We start from the raw sequence: 14,361 nt of genomic DNA on the forward strand, positions 1-14,361 counted from the left end.
GGCAAAAGCACAGCAAAGAACTGTGCGTTCTTCGAAATCCCAAATCCACAAGGAGAGTCCAATTGTGTCGGTTGCGATGCCTGACCTTCCCAACACTGGACGTGAAGAGCATGCGCCTTCCACCATTTGCACGCCCCCTGCAAGTGCTGGAAGGAGCACCCGCAGTCCAGTTCCTGATAGTCAGATTGAAGATGTCAGTGTTGAAGTACACCAGGATGAGGAGGATATGGGTGTTGCTGGCGCTGGGGAGGAAATTGACAAGGAGGATTCTGATGGTGAGGTGGTTTGTTTAAGTCAGGCACCCGGGGAGACACCTGTTGTCCGTGGGAGGAATATGGCCATTGACATGCCTGGTGAAAATACCAAAAAAAATCAGCTCTTCGGTGTGGAAGTATTTCAACAGAAATGCGGACAACATTTGTCAAGCCGTGTGTTGCCTTTGTCAAGCTGTAATAAGTAGGGGTAAGGACGTTAACCACCTCGGAACATCCTCCCTTATACGTCACCTGCAGCGCATTCATAATAAGTCAGTGACAAGTTCAAAAACTTTGGGCGACAGCGGAAGCAGTCCACTGACCAGTAAATCCCTTCCTCTTGTAACCAAGCTCACGCAAACCACCCCACCAACTACCTCAGTGTCAATTTCCTCCTTCCCCAGGAATGCCAATAGTCCTGCAGGCCATGTCACTGGCAATTCTGACGAGTCCTCTCCTGCCTGGGATTCCTCCGATGCATCCTTGCGTGTAACGCCTACTGCTGCTGGCGCTGCTATTGTTGCTGCTGGGAGTCGATGGTCATCCCAGAGGGGAAGTCGTAAGACCACTTTTACTACTTCCACCAAGCAATTGACTGTCCAACAGTCCTTTGCGAGGAAGATGAAATATCACAGCAGTCATCCTGCTGCAAAGCGGATAACTGAGGCCTTGGCATCCTGGGTGGTGAGAAACGTGGTTCCGGTATCCATCATTACTGCAGAGCCAACTAGAGACTTGTTGGAGGTACTGTGTCCCCGGTACCAAATACCATCTAGGTTCCATTTCTCTAGGCAGGCGATACCGAAAATGTACACAGACCTCAGAAAAAGAGTCACCAGTGTCCTAAAAAATGCAGCTGTACCCAATGTCCACTTAACCACGGACATGTGGACAAGTGGAGCAGGGCAGGGTCAGGACTATATGACTGTGACAGCCCACTGGGTAGATGTATGGACTCCCGCCGCAAGAACAGCAGCGGCGGAACCAGTAGCAGCATCTCGCAAACGCCAACTCTTTCCTAGGCAGGCTACGCTTTGTATCACCGGTTTCCAGAATACGCACACAGCTGAAAACCTCTTACGGCAACTGAGGAAGATCATCGCGGAATGGCTTACCCCAATTGGACTCTCCTGTGGATTTGTGGCATCGGACAACGCCAGCAATATTGTGTGTGCATTAAATCTGGGCAAATTCCAGCACGTCCCATGTTTTGCACATACCTTGAATTTGGTGGTGCAGAATTATTTAAAAAGCGAGAGGGGCGTGCAAGAGATGCTGTCGGTGGCCAGAAGAATTGCGGGACACTTTCGGCATACAGGCACCACGTACAGAAGACTGGAGCAACACCAAAAACGCCTGAACCTGCCCTGCCATCATCTGAAGCAAGAAGTGGTAACGAGGTGGAATTCAACCCTCTATATGCTTCAGAGGTTGGAGGAGCAGCAAAAGGCCATTCAAGCCTATACAACTGAGCACGATATAGGAGGTGGAATGCACCTGTCTCAAGCGCAGTGGAGAATGATTTCAACGTTGTGCAAGGTTCTGCAACCTTTTGAACTTGCCACACGTGAAGTCAGTTCAGACACTGCCAGCCTGAGTCAGGTCATTCCCCTCATCAGGCTTTTGCAGAAGAAGCTGGAGACATTGAAGGAGGAGCTAACACAGAGCGATTCCGCTAGGCATGTGGGACTTGTGGATGGAGCCCTTAATTCGCTTAACAAGGATTCACGGGTGGTCAATCTGTTGAAATCAGAGCACTACATTTTGGCCACCGTGCTCGATCCTAGATTTAAAACCTACCTTGGATCTCTCTTTCCGGCAGACACAAGTCTGCTGGGGTTCAAAGACCTGCTGGTGAGAAAATTGTCAAGTCAAGCGGAACGCGACCTGTCAACATCTCCTCCTTCACATTCTCCCGCAACTGGGGGTGTGAGGAAAAGGCTCAGAATTCCAAGCCCACCCGCTGGCGGTGATGCAGGGCAGTCTGGAGCGACTGCTGATGCTGACAACTGGTCCGGACTGAAGGACCTGCCAACGATTACGGACATGTCGTCTACTGGCACTGCATATGATTCTCTCCCCATTGAAAGAATGGTGGAGGATTATATGAGTGACCGCATCCAAGTAGGCACGTCAGACAGTCCGTACTTATACTGGCAGGAAAAAGAGGCAATTTGGAGGCCCTTGCACAAACTGGCTTTATTCTACCTAAGTTGCCCTCCCACAAGTGTGTACTCCGAAAGAGTGTTTAGTGCCGCCGCTCACCTTGTCAGCAATCGGCGTACGAGGTTACTTCCAGAAAATGTGGAGAAGATGATGTTCATTAAAATGAATTATAATCAATTCCTCCGTGGAGACATTGACCAGCAGCAATTGCCTCCACAAAGTACACAGGGAGCTGAGATGGTGGATTCCAGTGGGGACGAATTGATAATCTGTGAGGAGGGGGATGTACACGGTGATATATCGGAGGATGATGATGAGGTGGACATCTTGCCTCTGTAGAGCCAGTTTGTGCAAGGAGAGATTAATTGCTTCTTTTTTGGTGGGGGTCCAAACCAACCCGTCATTTCAGTCACAGTCGTGTGGCAGACCCTGTCACTGAAATGATGGGTTGGTTAAAGTGTGCATGTCCTGTTTATACAACATAAGGGTGGGTGGGAGGGCCCAAGGACAATTCCATCTTGCACCTCTTTTTTCTTTAATTTTTCTTTGCGTCATGTGCTGTTTGGGGAGTATTTTTTTGAAGGGCCATCCTGCGTGACACTGCAGTGCCACTCCTAGATGGGCCAGGTATTTGTGTCGGCCACTAGGGTCGCTTAGCTTACTCACACAGCTACCTCATTGCGCCTCTTTTTTTTCTTCTTTGCGTCATGTGCTGTTTGGGGAGTGTTTTTTGAAGGGCCATCCTGCGTGACACTGCAGTGCCACTCCTAGATGGGCCAGGTGTTTGTGTCGGCCACTAGGGTCGCTTAGCTTACTCACACAGCTACCTCATTGCGCCTCTTTTTTTCTTTGCGTCATGTGCTGTTTGGAGAGTAGTTTTTTGAAGGGCCAGCCTGCGTGACACTGCAGTGCCACTCCTAGATGGGCCAGGTGCTTGTGTCGGCCACTAGGGTCGCTTAGCTTACTCACACAGCTACCTCATTGCGCCTCTTTTTTTCTTTGCGTCATGTGCTGTTTGGGGGGTGTTTTTTGGAAGGGCCATCCTGCGTGACACTGCAGTGCCACTCCTAGATGGGCCAGGTGTTTGTGTCGGCCACTTGGGTCGTTGAGCTTAGTCACACAGCTACCTCATTGCGCCTCTTTTTTTCTTTGCATCATGTGCTGTTTGGGGAGTGTTTTTTGGAAGGGCCATCCTGCGTGACACTGCAGTGCCACTCCTAGATGGGCCAGGTGTTTGTGTCGGCCACTTGGGTCGCTGAGCTTAGTCACACAGCTACCTCATTGCGCCTCTTTTTTTCTTTGCGTCATGTGCTGTTTGGGGAGTGTTTTTTGGAAGGGCCATCCTGCGTGACACTGCAGTGCCACTCCTAGATGGGCCAGGTGTTTGTGTCGGCCACTTGGGTCGTTGAGCTTAGTCACACAGCTACCTCATTGCGCCTCTTTTTTTCTTTGCGTCATGTGCTGTTTGGGGAGTGTTTTTTGGAAGGGCCATCCTGCGTGACACTGCAGTGCCACTCCTAGATGGGCCAGGTGTTTGTGTCGGCCACTTGGGTCGTTGAGCTTAGTCACACAGCTACCTCATTGCGCCTCTTTTTTTCTTTGCGTCATGTGCTGTTTGGGGAGTGTTTTTTGGAAGGGCCATCCTGCGTGACACTGCAGTGCCACTCCTAGATGGGCCAGGTGTTTGTGTTGGCCACTTGGGTCGCTTAGCTTAGTCATCCAGCGACCTCGGTGCAAATTTTAGGACTAAAAATAATATTGTGAGGTGTTCAGAATAGACTGAAAATGAGTGGAAATTATGGTTTTTGAGGTTAATAATACTTTGGGATCAAAATGACCCCCAAATTCTATGATTTAAGCTGTTTTTTAGGGTTTTTTGAAAAAAACACCCGAATCCAAAACACACCCGAATCCGACAAAAAAAATTCGGTGAGGTTTTGCCAAAACGCGTTCGAACCCAAAACACGGCCGCGGAACCGAACCCAAAACCAAAACACAAAACCCGAAAAATTTCAAGTGCACATCCCTAGTTTTTACCCTCCTATTTTAGCATTGGTGTACCTCCAGAATGTGCAGGGATGCTTTTTGGCTTGTTTGGTGTGATTTGGAGCAAGTTTGTGTCAGCCATGCGGTCGACATGCCGTGTCGTTTGTTTGCCAAACATGTTTTTACCCTCCTATTTTAGCACTGGTGTACCTCCAGAATGTGCAGGGATGCTTTTTGGCTTGTTTGGGGTGACTTGGAGCAAGTTTGTGTCAGACATGCGGTCGACATGCCGTGTCGTTTGTTTGCCAAACATGTTTTTTCCCTCCTATTTTAGCACTGGTGTACCTCCAGAATGTGCAGGGATGCTTTTTGGCTTGTTTGGGGTGATTTGGGGCAAGTTTGTGTCAGACATGCGGTCGACATGCCGTGTCGTTTGTTTGCCAAACTTGTTTTTTCCCTCCTATTTCAGCACTGGTGTACCTCCAGAATGTGCAGGGATGCTTTTTGTCTAGTTTGGGGTGACTGTCAGCCATTTTGTGTGTGTCAGCCATTTTGTGTTAGCACCGGTTGACCTCCAGTATGTGCAGGGATGCTTGTACGGGGGTTTTGGTTTTTTTTTTCTTCAATTTTACCTTTTTATTTTTTGTGTTTGGTCCTGCTTGAGAACTGGGGTCCCAGCAGCATGACGTGTGGTTGCATGTAATTTTGTAATGTGTGTTACATTTGTAAAAATATATATTTTTTTGCTTTTTACAACAGAGATGTCCAGGGACAAGCGGCCCCGATCCACCCCTTCCCCCCACCCCTCAGAAGAACTGTCCCTGCATAGCAACGAGGAGTGGGAGCCGACCCAGGAGGAGGATACGACCGACCAGGCATGCAGTGACCAGCCGCGGTCGTCAAGGGACCAAATGGAGAAGTCACAGAAAAAAAAAAGCCTAGAAAGGTACTGACAACACCTGCAGACACAATAGCATCCAACTTGACACACTCTAGTTTGCGCACTGCCATGCACACATACAGGTATCTTTGCGCACTACCAGGGATACTGACACTCACAGGTACATACTGATCTTAGTAAATGCATGGGTTTTTTTTTTTAATCCCTAAAGGCAAGAAGCCAGCCAGAGGAGCAGTCGGAGGAGGAAGCCTCTGGTGAAGATGCAGGACGGAAAAAGCCGCGTGGACCCAGATACACTGAGGCGGAAAACTGTGCCCTAGTGGATGGCGTCGACAGGTCCTACGACGTTCTGTATGGACAAAGGGCACAGACCACAGCAGCAAAGACGAAGAGAAACATCTGGGATGCCATCGCGAGACAAGTCACTGCAGTATCTGGAAACTGCCGGAGCACCAGAAACTGCATGAAGCGGTACAGTGATTGCCGCAGACAGACCAAGAAGAAGATGGGGATTCAGCGCCGACATGAGACAGCTACGGGAGGTGGTCCGGCTCTCAATCTGAAGTGGCTACCCTGGGAGGAAGTTATTAAAAGGCGCATGAACCCTGCCATGGTCGAAGGAGTTCGCGGAGGTATGGACTCCAGCCGTCCTGCTGGCTTTCCCGAGGAGGAAGAACCGCCCAGAAGACGGAAGACGGCGGGAGACAAGCAGTCCAAAAGGAGGCCTGATGGTAAGAATACATTCAGATGAGCTGTACTAAAAAAAAATTTATTTGTATTTGCTAATGTGATTTTTTTTTTCAGACACACCTGCCCAGGGGACATCACCTGCGCGCAGGACATCGCCAGCGCGCGGACCATCACCTGCGCAGCAAGCATCAGGAGCGCGCAGATCATCACCTGCGCGCCACACATCGTCATCGCGCAGTAAGTCACCTGCGCGCCAGACTACGTCAGCGCGCAGACCATCACCTGCGCGGCTGAAATCAGCGCGCACAACGTCACCTGTGCGCCAGATACCGTCGGCGACCACACCACCAGATGGGCGCCAAACTACAGCTCAGGCCATCACCAGATCGTCATCTCTCCAGGAGCTCTGGGACTGTGACCGAAGAGCCTCAACAAGACACTACCCTTGTGGACCCATCACCCGAACTGTTTGAGTCTACAGGGTTAACGGATGAGACTTTTCTTGGGTTTGAAGACAGCCGTGCAGAAGTATCCAGCCAGACCCTTGAAAAGTCTCCACAATTGAGGACAAGTGAAGCTCCTGGAGCAGCGGCACCTCAGAATGGAGAAGGTTTGTATTTACTTTTTTTTTTTTTGGGGGGGGGGGGTGCACCAGTTTTGTATAGTTTATTAACTTAATTTTTTTTTTCTTTTGCAAACAGAGGTGCCACGGACCAGCAGCGGACTTGCATCGGGGATTGGTTCATTCTTCAGGCCGGATCTCCTACAGGATTCGTCAGAGGATGACGAGGTGGAAGTGCAGCAGCCTGCTATTTCTACATCCCTGTGTGAGTAAATATCGAATTGTGAGCCTTCAAACAAATGTATGATGAATGTGTATAATAATTTCTAATTTTCTTTTCAGCTGCACAAATGCAATTGGTGGCAGACGTCCAGGAAGGGCAGGATCCCTCAAATATTCAGAGGGTAAACAACCTGGCAGCAGAGATGAATGTCAGCCAGGATAGTTTTCGGGTTGTCGTTGGAAGCAGACTGGACGCCATTGAGAGGACAATGGATAAGGTGGCAAACGGTCTGCTTGAAATGCAGAAGGCTCATGCCGACAGCGCGGCCGAAATGCAAAAGACCAGAAGAGAAGATCATAGGGAGACTATGGAAATCCTTCATATTCTGGCCCAATCCATCAACCGGCTGGTGGAGAACACATCATGCCTCGCACACAGCAATGACAACATGTCGGAGAGCCATCGACATTCCGCATCCAGCCAACAGATCATCGCAACCACACTGCAGATGATATACGATAAACTCCCAGAACCAGCTCATCAACAGGCTGGTGATCCACCACTTCCGCCATCACATGCCACATGGACGCCTCCTTCCCTTCCTCCACCAACATCCTGGTATAGACGGTCACAGATGTACCAAGGATATACAGGGATGTACCCCACTCACCAGATGCCTCCACCACCAACACCGGCCGCAACATCTACAGCCGCACGGGCACCGAGGCCCAGTCAACCCACTACCCAGCCGCCCAGGACATCGACGCACCATCAGGGAGGAAGAAGAGGATCCGGACAGACATCCACCATGAGCCCGGTCGTATTATTTTATTTACTGTATATATGTTTTTCATGTATCCCTTTCTTCCCCTCCCATTATTTTTTTTTTTTTTCTTACTATTGTTTTATATGTGTTGGGCTCCCCCACCCGTGACCGGGTACTACCAAGGAGCTTTGTCTAGGCATACATGCGCGGGCATGTATGCGGGCGTGTGTGGTAACGGATGAAAGCTCCTGGCTACATGTATGATGGGCCAAAGAGCTATTCTGATACCACTTTTTTACCCAAAAATTTTTTTGGTATTGGTGTACAATAGGCTTTCACTGTTGTGTGAATTTACTATTCACTAGTGTTTGTTTTTGGCTTATTCATAGAATTGGGTGGAAAATTGAAGTGGACGGCATAAGTTCGTGTTGTGCGTACCAAGGTGAGTAGAGCCATGTTTCAATGTATATATTCAAGAAACTTTGGACCGCCTGCCTTTGTGGAACCACACAGCCCAGCAATGGGTCATGCTGGGCTGTGTGGTTCCACAAATGTTAGCGTGTCAAAGTGCTGACCACTGACACCACTATTCCACTTTGGACCGCCTGCCTTTGTGGAACCACACAGCCCAGCAATGGGTCATGCTGGGCTGTGTGGTTCCACAAATGTTAGCGTGTCAAAGTGCTGACCACTGACACCACTATTCCACTTTGGACCGCCTGCCTTTGTGGAACCACACAGCCCAGCAATGGGTCATGCTGGGCTGTGTGGTTCCACAAATGTTAGCATGTCAAAGTGCTGACCACTGACACCACTATTCCACTTTGGACCGCCTGCCTTTGTGGAACCACATAGCCCAGCAATGGGTCATGCTGGGCTGTGTGGTTCCACAAATGTTAGCGTGTCAAAGTGCTGACCACTGACACCACTATTCCACTTTGGACCGCCTGCCTTTGTGGAACCACACAGCCCAGCAATGGGTCATGCTGGGCTGTGTGGTTCCACAAATGTTAGCGTGTCAAAGTGCTGACCACTGACACCACTATTCCACTTTGGACCGCCTGCCTTTGTGGAACCACACAGCCCAGCAATGGGTCATGCTGGGCTGTGTGGCTCCACAAATGTTAGCATGTCAAAGTGCTGACCACTGACACCACTATTCCACTTTGGACCGCCTGCCTTTGTGGAACCACACAGCCCAGCAATGGGTCATGCTGGGCTGTGTGGTTCCACAAATGTTAGCGTGTCAAAGTGCTGACCACTGACACCACTATTCCACTTTGGACCGCCTGCCTTTGTGGAACCACACAGCCCAGCAATGGGTCATGCTGGGCTGTGTGGTTCCACAAATGTTAGCGTGTCAAAGTGCTGACCACTGACACCACTATTCCACTTTGGACCGCCTGCCTTTGTGGAACCACACAGCCCAGCAATGAGTCATGCTGGGCTGTGTGGTTCCACAAATGTTAGCGTGTCAAAGTGCTGACCACTGACACCACTATTCCACTTTGGACCGCCTGCCTTTGTGGAACCACACAGCCCAGCAATGGGTCATGCTGGGCTGTGTGGTTCCACAAATGTTAGCGTGTCAAAGTGCTGACCACTGACACCACTATTCCACTTTGGACCGCCTGCCTTTGTGGAACCACACAGCCCAGCAATGGGTCATGCTGGGCTGTGTGGTTCCACAAATGTTAGCGTGTCAAAGTGCTGACCACTGACACCACTTTTCCACTTTGGACCGCCTGCCTTTGTGGAACCACACAGCCCAGCAATGGGTCATGCTGGGCTGTGTGGTTCCACAAATGTTAGCGTGTCAAAGTGCTGACCACTGACACCACTATTCCACTTTGGACCACCTGCCTTTGTGGAACCACACAGCCCAGCAATGGGTCATGCTGGGCTGTGTGGTTCCACAAATGTTCTTGGGAAAGGAATGAACATGACATTAGTGTCTTTACTTAATATGCTTTTTTTTTTTTCATTTCCCCACAGATATCTATCTACACAAGAAAAGAATGTAAAGAAGAACAAACTACTTTTTTGTTTTATTACCTTTCAATTTTTATTTCAAAAATAAAATACAATTTTTCTTCAATAACTTTTTAAAAAGAGAAGTTTTCTGTGGTTTTTATTTAAATTATTAGTAAATACAATGTTAAATATGATATGCAGTGGAATTGTGTTAGGTCGCCCATGGTACAGCAGGGGAACTGTTGTGTCCCTCTTCATCCATGAGGATTCAAGTCACTTGGGAAGGATACTCCGCAAGACCTGTGGAAGAGAACAGTATGAGGTTCCAGCTATTGGTAATAGTGTCACCCTGGTACAGAAAAGAAGAGGTACAATCAACACGACACAAGCAGGTTACAGTGGGCCCAAATGCAACCCTCCGGCACTTGAGAAACTACACATCCAAGCATACCCTGACACAGCGTAAGCATTGCTGTCAGGGCATGATTGGATGTGCAGTTTTTCAAATGCCGGAGGGCTGCACTTGGGACACGCCGGGGTTACTTGGACAAGAGGGAGTTTTGGGCAATACATCTCACCTGAGGGGGGTTTTCAGCTACAAGGCGGAGGGTCAGGTCCACATCACAAGTAGGTCACCCATGGAACATCAGGAGAAATGTCGTGTCTCTTGACATCCACGCCACTTGGGAAGGATACTCCGCAAGACCTGTGGAAGAGAACAGTATGAGGTTCAAGCTATTGGTGATAGTGTCACCCTGGTACAGAAAAGAAGAGGTACAATCAACACGACACAAGCAGGTTACAGTGGGTCCAAATGCAACCCTCCGGCACTTGCGTAACTACACATCCAAACATTCCCTGACAAGCATTGGTGTATCAGGGAATGATTGGATGTGCAGTTTTGCAAATGCCGGAGGGCTGCACTTTAGACATGCCGGGGTGACTTGGACAAAAGGGAGTTTTGGGCAATACATCTCACCTGAGGGGGGTTGTCAGCTACAAGGCGGAGGGTCAGGTCCACATCACAAGTAGGTCGCACATGGTAGACTTGGAAAACGGGTCCAATATTTGCGGCATCCCAACAACAGGAGAAAACGGGGTAACGGGTCGTCAACAGGACGAAACTTTGGGAAATTGCGCCAACAGGAAGTAAAACTCTGAAATACATAAATAAAGATTTTTTTTAAGAATATTACAATCTCAGTTTACACGATAATACAAATGTTACAAGTATACTCACAGGCAGTGGAAAAAAGTTTTGGATCAATGTCCGTCAGGAATCTTCTCCTTCGTCCATACCCACCGGTAGAGCAGAAGAACGGTTCCCGTGTCGGAAAGCACTGCGACGAAGAGTCACCGGCAAACGGTTTGCGACACATATGTTGTGTAAAATACAACTTGCATTTACCATGCCGCAAACCTTCGCCGGTGAGTACAAAAGAGCACCGCCGGAAGTGTCTAAATATCGAAACCGGCTTTTAAGGACACCGAAGGCACGTTCAATTATTTGCCTCGATGCTTTGTGTGTCTCTTGGTAACGTTTTTCTGCTCTACCAACAGGATTAGACAATGGGGTCAAGAGCCACGATTTGTTGGGATAACCCGTATCGCCTATAGAAAAAAAAAAATATGGTAGGTAATCTAATGAAAAAATAAATAAATAATAAAAAAACAAAAACAATTAAAATAATTACCTAACAGCCAGCCACCAGGCATGTTTCCTGTTTCGAACTTGTCAAACAGCGATGACTGGCTTAGGATGAAGGAGTCGTGAGACGATCCAGGAAATCCCACAAAAATGTTAAAAAATTTCATGTTGACATCACAGACCATTCATGGAATGGAAATGTTTTCGGTTCCGAAAACATTCTTCCGAATTCCGTGGCGGTCTGATCTGCACGTGGGTACAGTCAATCGCGCCCAGCACATTGGGAAATTTGTATTTGGTAAAAAAGCCTAATTTGATCTCACGACATCTCTGGAAATGTGATAAACTGGATCGTCAATTTGCGGAAAGCCCTAATGACCTGGGTTATACAGCGCGACAGTGTCGACTGTGAAAAACCGCATGTTTGAGACAGTGTAGGCTGGAATGTGCCTGACGCCAAAAAATGTAACGTAGCCAGCAGTTTCTGGAAACCGCTGACTGCGCGATTGGTCCGTGCCCGAGGTTCCAGGTCAGCCTCCAACAGAGCGTACAGCGAATATATGTTGTAAGTCGATAAGCGATAATTTTGAATCACCTCGAACTCGCTGAGATCCTCCAGTTCACGCCTAGTGCGATACTGGCGTGGACGTGGAAATGAAACCTGCAATACTGGCTCACCCAATGCAGACATTTGCTGACCTTGATCTGGATGTTCAGCAGCCCTTTCTTCCTCCATGCTTGCAGCCAACATGAACATCACAATCTGGTCAGAAAAAGGCTCCATTATTGTAGTCAGTACAAAAATAGGAATGTGTTTTAAAACGCAGGGATTGTCCTTAAAAAACGATTCCACAAGAGAGCTGACTGTAAATGGCTCCTTCTCCCTAGTCTCAAAAAACCGGGAGTGAGGAGATAGGAGGGGCTTTGCAGAAGTGTATCCTGGGTAAAACTGTGGAATCATGAGTACATTTCCCTCAGCAGAGTGAAGAAAAAAATATTCTTTTAAAAAATCAATTAAATAATACTTGTGAGTCAAAAAAAGACAAAACAAGTAGATAATCCCTTCAAATATAAATAGATAAGCTATTAGCAATCCAAAAAGCAAAAAAAAAATAATTTTTAAAAAAAAAATTATTAGATCCCGCCAGTAAAGTGAGGCGGACTGAAAATGACGAATTTGCGGTCGAAAAGCACTGTTGTCGAATCGTCATTCTTCAATTGAATATACTTTTGTCGAAAAGCCGCATTTTGACCCATTGCAGAAAAGTCGAATTTTGAAAATGTCGATTTGCAAAAAGTCGAGTCTGAATCAGAAGGTATTTTGGCAAAAAGTACTGTATTGCATTGACGAATCCAATTCGACATGTTTTTTTTTGTCGAATATACCCCGTTTTTCGACTTTCGCGTCAATTCGACCGCAATTGCATATACCCCATAGACTTTTTACTCCAGAGTTTTGACTATAAAAATTATTAGAATAATACAAAGAAGATAATTCAAACATATTCTTAGTATTTTTCATATACTTTATACAATCAAAACTCTGGTACAAATGTTAGTATGACAGGAAAGGCTCTGCCTCACCTGCCTCACCCCACCACACATCACTGATATATATACACACAGTCCTGCACAATCTGCACTCCATCCATACATAATTAAATGCCCATGTGCCCTCCTAAATCGACAGAGTCAGCTAGAATACAGTTCAGATATGCTGGCACTCTCTGGACTTAATTTGCAGCATAATAAATCCAGTAGACGGCGGTGCTTACTCCAACGTTTTAGTTTATTTTCAAACCGTTTTCAAGGATACAAGAAAACCATACATGTTCTTACTTATATAGGATAACACCCAGTGATCTCTGACGTCATCGGGAGCGGACGGCGTTTGCAGGGATAGCAACATGGAGGATCACTGGATGTTATCCTATAAAGGTAAGAAGAACATGTATGTTTTTTTTTTTGTAACCTTGAAAACGGTTTGAAAAGAGTAAGCACCGCCGTTGCTGCAGATTAAGTCCTGATAGTGTCACTAGCATATCTGAACTGTATGTGTGTGTGTATGTGCGTGTGTATATATATATATATATATATATATATATATATATAGCAACGATACTGTATGCTGTCTACGTCATTGAAAAGAGTGCCGCCTGGTATCGTTGCTGTCCATAGTCCCTCAAGGTCTTGCCGGTCAAATGCGTTTCTATATATATATATATATATATATATATATAATACACATATACACACACATATATACATATACACACACATAAACAAACACACACACATACATACATACATACATACAGTACATACACAAGCACAAACACAAACCCACATACATACTGTACATAACACATGCATAATGTACAAATACACACATAAACAAAGATTTTGAACTTACATATACACAGTGGGCTGGGAGCAGAGGGGTGGACATGGGAGGACGGAGGGAGCCCCCGGCCTCCGGGACATTCGTGACTGTAAGCAGAGAGCTGCATACTTAGCTCTCTGTGGACTGGTTGCTGCAGCTCCACTCCCGCGATCGTGATCGCGGTCGCAGCTTTTTTGCTTAGACGGGGACAGAGGAGACACAGCTGTCTCCGTCTCAAAAAGAAAATTCAGCTCATCAGGGGGGGTTTCCAGGTACTCGGAAACCCCCCCTGCATGCGCCACTGCAACCCCTGACACTAAGACAGGAAGCTCCAGTGTTCTATCTCATCATGCAGTTGGCGAGTCTAGGAGCCATACTTCCTGTAACTGTATTATCTCTCTAGCATCAATACCTCATACCCTCCAACATTTTACACATAAAAATCGGTACAAATTAGAAAAGGGAGCATGGCCACTGGTAGAAGGGCGTGACTACATCCCTTTTCCTATACTTCATGCCCTCCGACTGTACCTTTTTGGCAGGCACAGTGCTTTTTTTATAGTCTGTACCGATTTTTGGCTCTCCAAACTTCCATTAAAAGCATAGGAAAAGGGGCGTGGTTACGTCTCCTTTACATGTGACCACGCCCCTTTTTTGAATTTGTACCAATTTTTATGTGTAAAATGTTGGAGGGTATGATACTGTCAATGGAAGTTTGGAGAGCCAAAAATCGGTACAGACCATAAAAAAAGGTACTGTACCTGCCAAACAGGTACAGTTGTCGGGTGTGATACCTTCTACCTCTATA

This window comes from Pseudophryne corroboree, chromosome 6, assembly GCF_028390025.1.
Source record: "Pseudophryne corroboree isolate aPseCor3 chromosome 6, aPseCor3.hap2, whole genome shotgun sequence".
NCBI classification, from domain to species: domain Eukaryota; kingdom Metazoa; phylum Chordata; class Amphibia; order Anura; family Myobatrachidae; genus Pseudophryne; species Pseudophryne corroboree.